The sequence below is a fragment of the Plecotus auritus genome, assembly GCF_963455305.1.
Source record: "Plecotus auritus genome assembly, chromosome: 8".
Classification (NCBI taxonomy): Eukaryota; Metazoa; Chordata; class Mammalia; order Chiroptera; family Vespertilionidae; genus Plecotus; species Plecotus auritus.
In genome coordinates, this window is record NC_137782.1 from 147,921,198 (window position 1) to 147,938,607 (window position 17,410).

The following is a 17,410-nucleotide window of genomic DNA, read 5'->3' on the forward strand; positions in this document are numbered from 1 at the left end:
GAATCGTTCCTTATTCACTGACCTATTATCTAGCACTTAGTTTTGTGCCAAGCAATGTCCTACGCCTTGAGAGGACAACAGTGGGAAAAATAAAGTTTGCCATTTGATGATGAATACAGGAAAAGAATAGAAAAACCACTGTATAGAAATTAGTTCCCCAGATACCCAAAAAATATTTTCTTAGCCAGTATGGTAGAAATTTTTAAAACTGTAGCGCACATTTTGAGTCTTCAATTTAGTTCCACAAATATTTTCCAGAAAACTATGTGATATTAGGGGCTGTGCATGTTAGACGCTTATAACTCAAACGCTCAGAAGGGCCTACTATGCTAATTGAGAGTAAAAGTAAGTATACTAATAACTACAATATGAGACAGAATTTGTGAAGAACAATCATAAAGATAGCTACCAAGTTTCTTTATGATTAGAAGAAAAAGAAATTATATCTGATAGGGCAATACAAGGTTGGTTCTGGAAGGATGAATAAAATTTAAGTAAGTAGAGCAATGTGATGAGAAATGGGGTAATTGATTATGCAAAGAAAGAAGTTCCCAATGGAAAGATAAAGGCAAAGGTAGGGATATGGGTAAAGGCAAATTGGTATGGGAATTGGTGAGTTCACCCACTCTTGATGTATTTGTTTAAATAAGCTAGGATATATTGTGGCAACAACTCCTAAATCCCAATAGCTCAACATAACAACACACCAATACATCAGAGGTTTATTTCTTGCTCACACTGTGTATCCATCAGAGATCAGTGGGGACTCAGATTCTACTCCTTTGTAGCTGCATGATCTGCAATGTGCAGCTTCCCTTGTTGCTTTAGGAGAATAAAGAAGCCTGGAGAACTCACACCTGTTCTGTGCTCTGGCACAGGAGTAGCATGTCTTGCCTGCTAACAGCCAGTTAACCATAACTAGCCATATGGTCTGCCTAACTGCAAAAAGCTGAAAAAATATAAAGTAGGTTATTTGGTGAGCATTCCTATCTCTGCCATCACTGGACTATAAAACATGTATACTTGGGAGTAAAAGATAAAACAAGCACTGTCAGTTACTTCCGGCCATTGACGTCAGGATGAGGAGTTTTGCACTTCCTGTAATAGAAATTGGGGTGTCCATGGAAAGTGCTTGATCAGAGGAATGATCGTATTGGGTTGGGCTAATTCCAGCTATTATCCTGAAGGCAGTCTTCTGGATAAATTGGGAGGCTACGGAGAGATTAGTGTGATACCTATATTAGAGAGGAAGAGAGAGAGGAAAGGGAGAGAATTAAAGCCTAAACTGGTGTCACAACTATGACAATGGAAAGGAGAGGACATGTATAAGAAAATGATGGAGGTAAAACCTATTAGATTTGCATCCATTGAATGTGGGACCTGAGGAGCAGGGAGTAAAAAGGAGTGCCTTGAATAATGGTGGTGCCATTGTACAGGTAGTCCAGAGGATAAGCCACTTGGAAGACTCCATACCTGGGGATAAAGGTTGACAATATGAGAATCAGTGTTGAACTGAAGCACAGGAACTATAGCAGAAGCTAGAGAAGTGGACCATGTCTAGGGTGCCTTGACATCCATTCAAAATTATTTAAGACTTCTCATAGGCTACTCTGCTATTTCTTTACTGCTATTATGGCCACACACATTACCACTAAATGATACCATGTATCCTAATCATTAACAAACATGGTAGTTTTTAAGAAATTAATATGTCTCAACACTATGAATAATTACTATTAATAATTCAAAATATAATTCTAAAGTTTTTATTGATAGCACAGTGGAATTAGGCTGCTTGAGTTCTGCCTTTTGTACTACCCAGGTGTCAGACCTCGGGGAAATTACTTCATGACTCTATATTTAAATTTCTCATGGGATAGGTGCTGTTTGAAAAAAAAAAAGTCATCATTGTGAGGTCCTTCCTGGTCACTCCACCTAAAAGTCAACTGTCACCCTCCTTCCAGCATCACATATGCTTTATTTTTTCTCCTTACCCTCTAATATGCTATATATTTTCCTTTTTATTTATAGTCTGTCTCCTCCACCAGAATATAAGCTCCATGACAACAGAGATATTTGTGTATTTCAGTCATAAATAGTACATAGAGGGCTCTCTATAGAGAAGAAGAATATTATTACCTTAAAAGAGCTTGCAATAGGACTTGTCAACAAAGTAAATACAGGACCTATTGTACTAGAATTTTTGAACTCAAATAATGAGTATTTCCCTGACCCTAAATATATTTTTACATTGTCATTTTAATATATGCATACTATTCCAATATATGTCCCTTAAATTTATATTGCCATTTCCTGTATCTTTGATTTAGGATCATCTTCTTAGTATGGACTATACTATAATAAATACCATTGCACATATAATTTTGCATTATTCTCACATCATTTATTATATTCCTAAAAAGTAAATTCTTGGGTAAAAGCTTATGAACATTTTAACAACTTTTGTCATTAAATTGTTTTTTCCAAATTGTCTTCTATAAGGGCATTATTAATTTATATTCCCTTTTAATGGAAATGGCCTTATAGTGATGACTAAGACTATGACCTCTTAGAATATCTCAGCTTAAGAACCTCTTGGTAAAAGTACTAGGTGACTTACTGAATTCCTATAGGTTTTAATTTCTACATTTGAAAAATAGGTAAAATAGTAATATTTATTTCATAGAGTTGTTGTGAAGATGAAATGTGAAAATATACATAAAATGTAAAATAGAATCTGACATATAGTATATATTAAATAAAATTTAACCATTGCTAGTTCAGTGTATGAGATTGTCTTTTGCCCATATTCTTATCAACACTGGCTGGATTTTTTTTTTATCATCTCAAAGTCAAAATATGTTGTTGTTCTTTTTAAATATATTTTTATTATTGATTTCAGAGAGGAAGAGAGAGGGAGATAGAGATAAAAAGATCAATGATGAGAGAGAATCATTGATTGGCTGCCTCCTGCACACCCCACACTGGGGATCGAGCCTGCAACCCAGGCAGCTGCCCTGACCAGGAATTGAACTGTGACCTCCTGGTTCATAGGTCAATGCTCAACTACTGAGCCATGCCGGCTGGGCCACATATGTTTTTATTGGTAATAAAATTAGCATTTATTTGATCACTGGTGATGATGAACATTCTTTCTTAGGTTGTTACTAAAGATCCAGTGCATGAATTAATGCACCACTGTGGTCCCCTGGCCTGTGGAATCGGGCTGAAACTGGCTCTCCAACATCCCCTGAGGGGTCCCAGATTGCTAGAGGGTGCAGGCCAGCCTGAGGGACCCCACCGGTGCACTGGGAAGGGACCATGGGAGGGCTCCAGGGTGTATCTAGCCCATCTCGCTCAGTCCCGATTGGCCGGACCCCAGCAGCAAGCTAACCTACCAGTCAGAGCATCTGTCCCCTGGTGGTCAGTGCACATCATAGCGAGTGGTCAACTGGTCGACTGCCCCCTGGTGGTCAGTGTACGTCATAGTGACTAGTTGAGCGGCCTTAGCATATCATTAGCATAATTAGCATATTAAGTTTTGATTGGTTGAATGGACGACCAGATGGCCAGACACTTTCCATATTACTGGTAGGCTTTTATTATATAGGATTTCATTTTTCCATTGAGATCATCATGTCTTACTGACCTATAATATTTCTTTAAATGTTAAATAAATTAGTCTTTTATCTGTCAGATGTATTATAAATATTATTCCAGATTGTGCTTTGCCTTTTCATTGGGTCTATGGATTTATCTGCCTTACCAAATTTTAAAATTTTATGTTATTAAATCTATCGATATTTTCCCTTAGAAGTTTTGTTTGGGGATATGCCTAGGCCAGTGGTCGGCAAACCGCAGCTCGTGAGCCACATGGGGCTCGCGAGCCGCGGTTTGCCGCTTTGTTGACTAATGAGTTTGCCGACCACTGGGATAGGGGCTTAATCACAAGGAACAACAACAGCCTGTAATTATTGGAATCGAGAGTCTAGGTCAGCGGTCAGCAAACTCATTAGTCAACAGAGCGGCAAACCATGGCTTGCGAGCCGCAGTTTGCCGACCACTGGCCTAGGCAGTTCTCCTTTACCAAGTATAATTATTAGTTAGTTATTTCTTCTAGTCCTCTCAAGCTTCTGTTATTTATATTTATAATTTCAGCCTATATGGAATTTATTTTGGTTTAAGGCATGTGGTAAGCATCTAGATTTTTCTTCACATGCTAATGCAATTGATTGAGTTGTCTGTTAATAACTTCTATTCTACGGTTTTGAGTGGGGTTTTTCCCCCTGATAAACTAAAAGAAACAAAGGTACCAGGAATAAAACATTAACCAAATTAACTAAATCCAGATTACTGTTTTATGCAACATTCTAACTTATAGAACATGATCTGACTTCTCTAAACTTACTAATAAAGTTCAATAAAGTAAATGGGCTTTGTAACAACTATTTTCCTGATTGTGTACCATTTTTGCTTCTGCCAAACCCGGTCTTCAAGCTGAGTTTGCTCTAAGAATACCACAGGCACTATAAGCATTACCTTTGCAAAAGTTGACATTGATACTACTCATAGGAATATCAGTCTCTCTGGAAAAAGTTGCAGAGAGAATTCCCAAAACAATATAATACTACCCTGTAGACACTTATTTCAAGGGACTCTTCTTTAAAATTTCAATTTTACCTCCCTAAATCTCTCCCATTATGTCAAATAGTATAGGAACATGCCTCTATATCTACTGGAAGTCAAAACTTCATGTTTCAAAATATAATTGATTTTAAATTATTTTTTTCTTTCAGCCTATAGAGTCAAATCTTCCCAGAGATCAGAAATAAAACAAGAAGACCTTTTTAAGGCCTCTTTTAGGCTCTGTGGTTCTTTGGGCTCAGTGAGCATAAGACTTTCTTCCTATGACAAGGGTCTTACGGAAATAGGATTGCAATGTAGAATTTTATTACTGAGAGTTATTATTGATCTAATGGCATCCCATCCATTTCCCCAACCCTAGGTCTTGAATGTCTTCTTTAGGCTCATAAAAGCAAGCTCTGTTGACCAGCTGGCTTTGCAGGCAAAGGCTCATGGCCTTCTTTTCTTAACTCTTTCTAGAGGTTCTGCTCTTGTTTTACTTCATCCCCTTGATTTTGAACTATTGATTCTCTATTTGGCATCATATCTAGGTCTTGTTTCTTTAGCTAGAGCTTCTTAAGGAGAGACTAGCATGTTCTGGAATTCCCACAATGGCTAACATAGTGTTAAGTGCACCATACATGCTCAATAGATGTTTTCAACAGTGGACTAGCTCCATTCCCAAGCACTGTAGCATCATGGGAAATTACCATATAATGGAAAAAGGGGTTTGCCTATTCTGATTAGAACTAGTTCAAGGAGGTAAAATTCCCAATGTGTCCTTTTTGTCCATGCTGTTGTTCTCCATAAAACTCATACTTTTTCTTTACCTCCCTCCAGCCTTCTTCTCAATTTTATAGATGACTGTGAGTGATAAACATCTATTTATTTTACTAGAAATATATACTAGTTTGGTTTTACTAAAAGGCCTTAAAGCCATCATTTTGCAGCTTTTCAAGTATTTTAACAATCAATCCTGCAAATTAGATAAGGGTAACATTTGTTTTATCCTCAATATGTTGATGAGAAAATGAGATGTGAAATTTTCAAGTGGCTACTCCAGGTTCATATATTTAGGAGTTAGCATAGGTGAGAATAAAACATAATTTATTTAGCCTAGAGTCAGTGTCTCCAGAACTGGACCAATGCTCATTTCACTAAGCCCCACTGGCCCTCAAATTCCAATTAAAATCCATTCCACTTGAAAGTGTATATAAACTTTAAACAGTGGCAACGTCTCAATATTATCATGAACCATTCCTCTCTGGTACTTTACTAAAAGAGGATCCCAGAATTTAAGGCTATGATTTGCCCATCTATTTTACCCCCTATTCTTTTTCCTTTGGAATCAACTATTCCCTTAATTGAGCCACTCGTTAAACTGGAAAACATGTTCATTTTTCTGTAAGAGGCATTTCGGTTCCTTTTTACTGAATTGTGTATGAGGATTGTGTCTGAAATTAGTTAGGGAGATAGAGTGGCAAGTGTGGTATTACTACTTGCAAAATGCAATTACGCCCTGGGATGGTGGCCAAGAGCCCTGGCAGGCAGACATGAAACCAAGGGAGGGATTATATTGGAGCCATATTAGTACCCTCTAATTGCTGTTTTCACTTTCTCTTTCCAGCCATACTGGTTGTCCTGGCAGGGACTTCATGCCTCCAACATAAGGGCAAGAGCCAAAGTGAATTTATCATTAGATTGAATTTGTGTTTGAATTAGTCTGAAACATGGCCATGAGAAATTGTTTCCTTTACACCTCTGGTATTGTTCCAGATGTTGCAGCTGCTTGTAGGCTGTCATGCTGCTGATTCAGCCCTGGCCCTAGGGCTGGGAAATGAGAGCCGATCAACCTTTAGAAGTCCATTCCCAAGTTAACTGTTAATAGGTTTGTGGGCATTCCAGAGAATGAGGCTTTAGAAAAAAGTACTTAGATATTGCACTGAGAGAGATATAGCATTTAAATTTCTTTTTCTGGTAAATGAAATTGTAATATCAGGATATCAAACATAGTATTTTTTTGCAGGAGAAAATGACCATTTTTCTCAAATATCTCCTATCTCTTTACCTGCAATTCTGTACTAATTATGTGTACTAGAAAGTGTCATTTACTTCAAAGTTTTAAAATGCAAACTCTCTTGAGATGGGGGGCACATCAGCTCTAAAGTGTCAGTGTGGACAAGCAGGAGAGCCTGTGTCAGCTTGAATGAGGTGAATTTACAAAGGAGAAGTTGTACAGGAACCTCATGTTTGAGGAAATCCACAAAGGAGAGGTTGTACAGGATGAAGTAAATCTTATACTGTAGCTTCTACTTTTTTCCAGAGTGAAAAGTGTTAGTTAACATAAAGCATCTTGAGAGTTAAATACATCTTGTTAAGCCAACATTTCTCAAAAATTATTGTCTTACCCAGTTCATCATATGTGTATACCAAAAATTTAAAGCAATAATCAGATACCAGACTCAAAGAATACCTCCTGTAGTTGAAATTAACTATTTTAAAATTATTTCACTAAAGAGATTTCCTTCACGTTACTCTGCAAATGCCTGCTATCTATTTCTGTTACTTATTTGCATCTCTATCTGCAATACTAGGGATACATTCTATTTTTGTTCTGAGTGTTTTATATAGTAGCCTTAAAAAGTTCAGCATTTAGTTATATAAAATAAATAATTTCTGTATATCTATTCTTAACATAGTGCCTATAGCTAGCAATACTGTACTGTATACTTAAAATTTGTGGAAAAGGTGGATCTTATGTTGTGTTCTTACAGTAATAATAATAAACTTTGGGAGGTGATGAATATGTTTATGGTCTTGATGGCGAAAATGGCTTCATGGGTGTATAATTGTCCCCAAACTTATCAAGTTGTAACACATTATAATATGTGCAACTTTTTTTAATGTCAACAATACCTAAATGAAGTGGTTTAAAATAAACTCAGCATTCTGCATTTTGCCCATGCTGCAGAATTTTGCCTGTATTGCAGAATTGGAATGAAAGAGTAACACCAAGTTTAGAGTCCAGCTTTCAAAGATATTCACGTGGAAATACAGATACCATGATATATCTAGCATAACACCCACTGACTTCATCCTCCCTTCACTACCAGAATTCTCACCACTTAGCTGTTTATCATAAGCCATTCCTCTCCAGTGCTTTACCAAAGAGAATCCGATGTAGTTAAATGGCAAACATAATGTAATCACCTTAATCTTATAAGAACCATTTCTTCTCCTTCTCCATACAAAGTGTATACTGCGGTCAGTATTTACCTTCTGACTAGACTAGAGTGACTGCGAATGTGAGGAGCCTCTTGTTTGAGCTAGGATGTAGGAGAGTAGATGGGACATGGAATAGCAAATATGACTTGAAAGAATCAAGTACTAATGGGAAAACAATAACCAGAATAACAAAAAAGGAAAAGGAGAAGAGGCTATTGAACAGCTAGGGAAAAAAACACCCTGTTGTGAATTAAACTGGACACTGGCTTTGAACATTTATTGAGTCCAAGTGATTCCCGAGAGAAAAGTCATTTGATACTCCTGAGCTGCTGCATCACCTGTAAACCTTAAGAAAAGTGCTTCAGCTAACCAGAAGGCAAAAGACTTTACTTATATAATCTGTTAGTGCTGCCAAGCGAAAAACTTGTGATGTCTATAGCTCCAACCTCCTAACAGTCTTTCATTACTCTCCTCCTTCTCAAATCCATTCTCCACAAAGCAGCCAAAATGGTAATTATAAACATAAATTGGGTCACCCCTGCTTCAACCCAATCAGTGACTTCCTTTGCATTTAGAATAAAACTCAAACTCTTTACTATGGCTTACAAGGCAATCTGATTCTTACATCTTCCTTCTCATGTGACTGTCACCCTCGCTCCTATTGCATCTACCATCCTAGCCTTGTTTCTGTTCTTAAACATGCTGATTTCATCCTCACTTTTGGTTTCTGAAGGCCAAATGCTGAGTCTGCAACACTTATCTTTCACTTCTTCACTTGCCTGCCTCTTTCTTGTGTGCCAAGTTTCCAGCATAAATGTCACCTCCTAAGAGAGGGCCTTTCAATATGTATTTTGCAAATAACCCTTTGTTACTTTCCTCTCTAGCGCTTTGCAACATATAAATCTTCCCATGAGGGGAATAGTTTGTCCTTTTTTCATCATCATTATATTAAAAAGATCCAACCCACTGTTCTGCATATAGCAGGCACTCGAGTATTCATTGAATGAATAAATGGTAGGAGGCCAGTATCCTAGGGAGAAAGATATGTGGACCAAATAGTACTTTTAAAAGCAGTCAGATATTGTAAATTAAAGTTTAAACTCTTCAGGAAATTAAACTCTGCCTCTTTTTGGCCAAGTGCGAAGTTCCCCAAAGACTATGCTTTTCCCTGTTTCCATTTCTTCCTGGTATCCTTCAGTACTGGGAATCTTATACTACAACTGGCCTTTTTAAAATGTCTTTTTGTCTTCTTGTTCTACATGAGTTTGTTCACTGCTTTATCTCTAGCCTCTAGACCTCTGCCTGGCGTCCGGTAGGTGCTTAATGGGTATTTGTTGAGTGAACAAGAGTAGAAATCCTTGAGGACAAGAACCATGCCAAAGACCTCTGAGCCATTTTTAAAAATTCAGTAACATGTCGAGGAATGAGTTGACATTAATGGATTCAGGCACCAATATTTAGGAAAACAAACATACTAAAATCTTTCTGAAATATGGGATGCATATTTTTGTCTTCTCATGTGTAGACACAATTTGCCATTTCCTTCATGTTTCAGGGTTATTAATATAAACATCAATTCTTGTTTCCTTTGGCCTCTGAGGATATAGTTGAATCTAACAGATGCAGGAAAGAAAGGAGGCACACAAGCCAATGTAGCCACTCACAGCTCCCTTAAGTCATTATGCCAAATGGCCTGGAGCATGCAAGACAGACATTCTAAGATAACCAAACAATTTCCTTGGGAAAAAGAAACTGATCCAAACATGATCTCTCTAAAGATAGTAACAAGCTCCCTTTCTAGTGGAGTATGGCTCTCTCCTTCTCCCTTTCACCATACAGTACACATTGAAGAAAATAAGTGGTCAATTCTATTCCTGGGGCTTCCCACCTAACTTTATGCCATTATTCTGAGAAAGTGTGATGCAAAGAGCAGAGTCTGAATCTCAGCTCCCTTCCAGCCCTGCAAGGGAGATGTGGGCATCGAGTTACACAGCCCACATGTCATGCTTTACACAGAACCTGGCACACAATAAGTGCCTGACTCCTGGGGTTTCCTCATCCTTCCCCAGTGTACCCTCTGCTCTCCTAAGGACCTAACTGAACTGCAAGCCTCATTCTCCTTTCCAGCACCTTCTGCCATTTATCAACAGTCCTAAGGAAAGAATTTGATTAATTTACCTAAATATACTGGGTTCTAAAAATTACTTACATGTTTTTCCTTCCAAAGGCATTCACATTTGGAAAAGGGATGATAAATTCACCAATAGGAGTGACTCTTAAATAATAGAACAGCAGGCATCATGGTCAAACTGGAAGTAGTTTGTCCAGGGTGTTGTTTTGCTATTGCTCTTCAAATCTTACTAAGTGAGTAAAGCCTTGCACCAAATATTTTAATGTGTACATCAAAATGGATAGAGCGTTGGCCTGCGGACTGAAGGGTCCCGGGTTCGATTCCGGTCAAGGGCATGTACCTTGGTTGCGAGCACATCCCCAGTGGGAGGTGTGCAGGAGGCAGCTGATCAATGTTTCTCTCTCATCGATGTTTCTAGCTCTTATCCCTCTCTCCCTTCCTCTCTCTGTAAAATATCAATAAAATATATTTTTAAAAAAACAAAAAACTTGTGGCTGATAGTTGTGATAGCTCAGAATTATAAAAACTTTCTTCTTCAAATGTAATATGGTTCAGCATAGCCCACACATTCCCTACCTGGAAAATAATGTAACTGCTGTGTCTTTATATAGTGGCATCTCGTTCTGACTTATTGGCGGATTTTGACTGTTCAGAGAGAGGGTTTGAACGAAGCCACTCTAAGCTCTTTTTTATATTTGAGATGATAAAAGCATCAGCAGGACTTGTAAGAGATGGCCCAGGGTTGCCATATGAACATCTTTAGCAGCAGAAACCTGCCCCTCTCCAAAGAGAGCACTTCGCTATTTATCAAGATTTAGGGAAGAGACTGAAGTATAAGCATGATGCAATTTTGAAAGACCCCATTAAAGGTAGACATTTTCACACCCCCTGGAAACGGGGATCGATTTATCTGAAAGATCGCAGATGGCACATTTCCCATTTCTGTGGCCATTACAGGATGAATTCAAGGTGGAAATTGGCCTGCAGATCTCAAAGTTCTCTATAACTAAAGAAAATCTCTCACGTAAACCAGTAATATCTAAAGTGATTTATTTGGTGATTTTACATAATCTATACTAATAAAAGGGTAATATGCTAATTAGACTGGATAGACCGGACATCTTCTGGACATCCTTCCAGACAAAGCCACGATGGCTGGGACCAAGGCAGAGGTGGTTAGGGGCAATCAGGCAGGCAGGCAGAGTGGTTAGGGGCTATCATGCTGGCAGAGGAGAGAGGTTAGGGGCATCAGGCTGGAAGGGGAGAGCAGTTAGGGGCAATCAGGCAGATAGGCAGGTGAGCGGTTAGGAGCCAGTGGTCCTGGATTGCGAGAGGGATGTCCAACTGCCGACAGTTGGACATCCCCCAAGGGGTCCTGGATTGGAGAGGGTACAGGCTGGGCTGAAGGACCCCCCTTGCACAAATTTTGTGCACTGGGCCTCTAGTCTGTAATAATCTGTAATAATAAAAGCATAATATGCTAATTAGAGCGGACATCCTTCCATACGACCTTCTGGACGAAGCCGGGGCTGTGAGGGAAGCCCAGGTCCTGGGTGCCTGCCAGCGACCTGAGGGAAGCCCGGGTCCCAGTGCCAGAGGGAAGCCAGTGCCAGCAGCCGGGGGAAGGAAGGCCTACTCTTACATGAATTTTGTGCATCGGGCCCCTACTATACAAATAAAAATAACATATTAATTGGAGTCTCAAGAAATAAATGTATATTCCAGCATGGAAAAGGAGGTGGTTTAATTTGTTCGGCTGCCTGTCACCACTGTTTATCTATATATATAAAAGCCTAAGCAACCATTATGACCGAACAACCAGAACAAGCGGTCGACCAGTCGCTATGTTGTGCACTAACCACCAGGGGACAGACGCTCAATGCAGGAGCTGCCCTTGGTGGTCAGTGCTCTCCCACAGCCAACCTCCCTCGGCCCCTCCCCCCCCAGCTGGCCAACTTCCCTAGGTCCCTACCCCCTGCCAGTTGGTCCCCTGATAGGCCCTGATCGGGGGGCCGGCCCACCAGCCTCCCAATAGGCCTTGATCGCCGGCCAGGCTGAGGGACCCCACCTGTGCATGAATTCGTGCTCCAGGCCCCTAGTAAGTTTATATGTTTAGTCACTAAAACTAAAGAATTAGGTTGTCTATGCTACCAAGCCCAACTTTCATCAATTTTATGTTAAGTACTGAAGCAGAAACCAAGAAATATACTGTTTCTTTAAGAAAGTAATAGGTTAACACTTTCTGAAATGATCCCCACTTCCTGGTATTCACTTGCCTCTGCGATCCCTCTGCCCTCATGTGGGGGCTGGATATACAGTCAAACCTCGGTTTTTGAATATATCCCATCTCGAACAATCCTATTCTGGACCAAGTGTTCATGGAAAAAATGTCTGGGTCTTTGAACAAAACTTCAGTTCTCTACCTGACAAGCCTTCTCCCAGGCCACAAAGGAGAGGATGCAGTCAGTTACCACTAAACCTCTTGTTGTTTATATCTCAGGAGATTGTGCTGTGAATATTTGTGTGTGTGTGTGTGTGTGTGTGTGTGTGTGTGTGTGTGTGTGTTTAATTTTGTTGCTGGAAAAATGGACAATTAGCACAATTTTAAAACATAAAGAGGTTAAGGGTGTGAAGAAACAATGATCACAGGCAACTGAAGAGGAAAAAAAACCTGTTGTTGATTTGGATAAATGGAAAACAGGTGGTGACAGCATTTCAGAGGCAGTGATATGTGAAAAAGCAAAGATGCTGTACACTGACTTCTTAAAAGGCACCCTGGAAAGAGTTTTGAGAGTGATTTGTTTAAGGCTAGTAGGAGGTGGTTTGATAAATTTAAGAAAAGAAGTGTTTACTTATAGATTAATCTGTATATTAGACAAGTACTAATGAATATAGACATGTATATAGGAAAGGTTAAAACAGAGACATTTGGGGGTCTGAAATGAATTAATTCAATTTACATTATTTCTAATGGGAAAACATGATTCGGACAAATCGCATCTCAAACAGCCTTCCGGAATGAATTAAGTTAGAGAACTGAGGTCCCACTGTAGTGACTTGCTTCCACCAAGTAGAATATGGAAAATGTGGTGGGATGTCCCTTTCAAGATTAAATTATAAACATCTCTCTCTCTCTCTCTCTCGCTCTCTCACTCTCTCCTCTCTCTCAGTTCTCTCCCTCTTCACTCCTGCTTTCTATGATGGCCAGCTACCATACCAGGCAGTGAGCTCCCTTGCTGAGAAACACCATGGCAAGGAAGTGAAGGCAGCTTCCAGGTAACAACCAGCGAGGAATTTAGGCCTTCAGTTCAACAGCTTGTGAGGAACTGAATCTTGTTAACAACCACATGTTGGAAGCAGATCCTCCGCTAGTTCAGCCATCAATTTGAGACCAAAACACCTGCCACTACCTTGACTACGGTCTTGAGAGACCCTGAGACATCTGTCCCAGCTACGTCACACCTCATTCCTGACCTACAGGAACTGTGAGTTAATAATGGTTATTTTAAGCCACTAAGGCTTGGGGTAATTCATTATGCTACAATACATAGTTAATGCAAGAACATTTGAATAGATAGCATGCAACAGAAGGATAGATAATGTGTAGTATGTATTCATATAATATAAAATAAGGTTGAAGACAATTTGATTACACGAAAATAATATCTTTGTAGTTACACATACGACCTCGAAATAAGACTAAATCAATTCCCTCAGAAAGCCAAGATATAGAGAAACCAGAACATCAGACCAACATCCAGAAATAAGAAAACACTTTATCCAAAAGCAGAGAAAAATACTGATTTTACTTTTTAAAAATTCTGTTCTTTATCAGCCAGTGCCCAAGAAGGTAAACAGAAACCACTCTACATAACCTATGGAGAGAGAGATTTAATGCAAGATATTAATTAGAAAAGGGTTGGAAGTTCCCCGGGAGCAAAAGAGGGAGGTGTGATATTGACCAGAGATCAAGGAGCTGCTGATGCCATTGCAAGAACCTGAGGGAGGACACTTGCTTCTAGAGACAGCGAAGGTGCCGAACCAGAGCCAAGGCCCTGCTGCTCGCACTGCTGGCTCTTCTGCCTGAGGTGCAGCCACAGCAGAATGGCTCCTCCTGCCCCCCTGGCTTCCAGGATCCCATGAAGGTCTCCTATGGACAGAGCCTCCCTTCAGCCCAACTGAAAGGGGGCCTGGGGAAACGTACTACCAGTCAACAATACCTGCTGCACAGATTAAACAGTTTAAATCTTTCTGAGTGATGGTATATATTTTTCAAGACTAAATTTATCACATGAGGATACTTGGTACAAATTCCTTGAGTGCTTTACATTAGTTTTACAAATTAAGCCCCAGATCACCACTGTATTCATGTGATAACAACTGGATAAATACATCCACTTCATCATACTATTATTTGAAACTATGGGACTCCGGATTTTTAAATGTTGCTCAAAACTGTTGTAAGAGTGGGGTTTTGACTGAAAAAAATGTAGATAATCTAGTCAGAACAATTTATTCAAAATTTCCTTATATATAATACTTACAAGCCTGGTATATGCAGATTTATATTCTCATTTCATTGAAAAGCATAAGTAAAAATGTGTCAATTAGGTATGAGTGTTTTAGGATCCAAGTATTTTCCTTGCCCATGTTCATTCACAGAACTATTTTGGATCCCAAAAATCTAGCCACACCAGGTGATATTCAGTGCCTTGAATATTTTACATAAGATTTTTTCATGCAATTACTCTCTCCTCCTCTTGGTCAAGTTTTTCAGGCACACATGGAAAGGGAGCTGGGTTAGTAATTAATTTCCTCCTGATTATTACTCTAGCTTTCAGACCTTCTAAAGCTTTGTTTCTTCTACGCACTCTCACATGCTGCCTTTACCTCGCTATCCAGAGAGCGTGCTACTAGACAGCAATGCCCATATTTTCACTTTAATAGATATTTACTAGGGCAAAGATGTTCCAAGCACTGTGGTAGGTGCTACCCCACATCTCCTTTCAGTTCTAACACCATGAGCCTCACATTCCACCTGCCCTGAAGCCAGTGCTTAGTGAGTAGTTATCAAATTGCTGATCAGCTCAAGCAAAAGTACAGATTCAAGAGAACTAAGGGTTTTCCAATCAAGCCACGTCTGCCACCTATTATGGTAACCAATTTATTCCTGTCTGCCTTCAGAATCTCTGGTAACTTGTCGAAGGCATGGCTACTCCCGAGAGAAAAACCTGGATGCCCTGCTTTAATGCTCGGGTTTATACTGGCAATTGGATTTCTTCCTTCTTGAAGAGGCCCAATTAGACATAGACAGTCTTGTCACTAGTCCTGTTCCTTAAAGAGCCTCCATAACACTCAACTGCAATTTCCACACTCCTTGTGTGAGCCTGTGCTAAGCTGAGATAAGTGGCAGCATTACAGCTGTGTCTGAAGGCTGATGTTGAGGAAGGAAGTGTGGGTGTTGATAGTTGTATCTGAAAATCTGTACTTAACACTAGTGTGTTCTATCAGGCTCGGGAGTAAGTAAGGGCCTTTCATATGGTTCTTACCCTGGATTCTTGTTTGTTCATCTGAATGAATCATTCAAACTGCCAGTGTCGACTGTGTAGGGCCTAAAAAGACAACACATCTGGATCAATAACACAGTTGGCTCAGGTGCCAGTGAAAACTGGCAGATGACAGAGAGATCATAAGTGTTTACCTCTGCTCCTTTTCAAGACCTACTGAGATGACAGCAAAGCAATATTTAAAAGGCATAATCTCCTAAAGCCAAGGAGAGAAGGCAATATTGTGAAATCTGCCAAGCAGATGCACAAGGGCAAACCCCAAAAGCTGATTCTTAAATGAAGGAGAGAATGCTGAAACGAAACTTGGTTCATACTTCAGAACCCCACAAAAGGCTCAGAAAGGGGCAGCCCTTGTCACCTCTGTCATGAGGTGTGGATGGGGCTCCAAATGGGAGAACAGGTTCAAAATATGTTATAGAGCCATTGGACCCCATGATCATCTCTCTGATTTAATGAAGGTTCTACCCCATCAGAAGACTAGAAATTTGTTCTCCAAAGGGGAAAAAACAACAGATGTCTTTGCTTTGGAGGACAGAAAGCACTGGTAAGAATAGGAATATGAAACCAAGAAAATAGAGAAAATATAAAAGCCTACATGCAGAATCTTGATACTCTCACCACTAACAATAACCAGGAGCTCTCTTTCATTACCAAGTCCAAGGATGCTGTTACTCTTAGAAATCTGAGCAGCTCTGAAGAGCATAAACCAAAACAGAGAAAAGCAACTTGGGGGGAAAATAATAAAATACAAATATATCATTCATATACTTAGAGAACTGAGTATACAATTCTATGCAAAAGTAATATTCAGATGAAAAAAGAAAATTTCTGTAAATTAAAACTATGATAGCATGCATTAAAAATTTAATAGAGAAGTTAGAAGAAAAGATTAAAAAATTATCCCAAAAGATGTTCAAAATGACAGAATTTTTTTAAAAAATGACAAAATTTTTTTAAAGAAGTGAGGTAAGGCAGAAGAGAGAGTTAAATAATCCTAATTTTCCAAACGGAGAAGTCAATATATAAATAATAAAACTGGAAAATCAAGAAATAGCATACACATGTTGTATAGAGCTATGGAGGTAACCAAACTGATAAAATAATTGAAAGCAGTTATTTTTGGGAGATGAAAATGGAAGTGATAAGAGTAGAAGACTGCTATTTCTGGTAACAGCCTTATATAATAACTTTATAATTTTCATATGCAACTTTAATAAAGATAAGCACTTATTTTTTTTCTAAACAGCACAGGCTTTGCACCTGGCTTTTAAAATCTTAGCTCTACCACCTATAAGCCTTGGGCTTATCACCTGACTCCTTTAATGCCTCCTTATCTACATTCTGGGGAAAATAATCTACCTCACAGAGTTGTTGTCAAATATGATAATGTTTGTAAAGAGCTAATCAAATAGCCTAGTAAATTTAAGGGCACAACTATTATTATTATTCCCTAAGTTAGCTAAAAGCAAACTTGTCATTTGCCAGAGGATTCTCTTATTCCATTCTTATGATAACAGAGATGGAAGAAGTTTTGTAAGAAAACTATGTTTCTAGAGTTGTCTCTGGCCTCTGTGAATGACATTGACCAACCAAAGGCTCCTATAAATTAACCCTCATTACCTATAGTTATGCCTATTAACCATCTCTTTAATATAAGAGGAAGAAGTCTGGGAGAATTATGAAGGAGGTAATGCAGAGATCCTTATTCCATCTATAATAATAAAAGTGTAATATGCTAATTAGACCAGACAGCCGAATGACCTTCTGGACAAAGCCGGGCCTGCAAGGGCCAAGGCAAGCCACCATGGCTGCGAGGGCCCAAGCCCCTTGCGTGAATTCTGTGCATCGGGCTCTAGTGATAAAT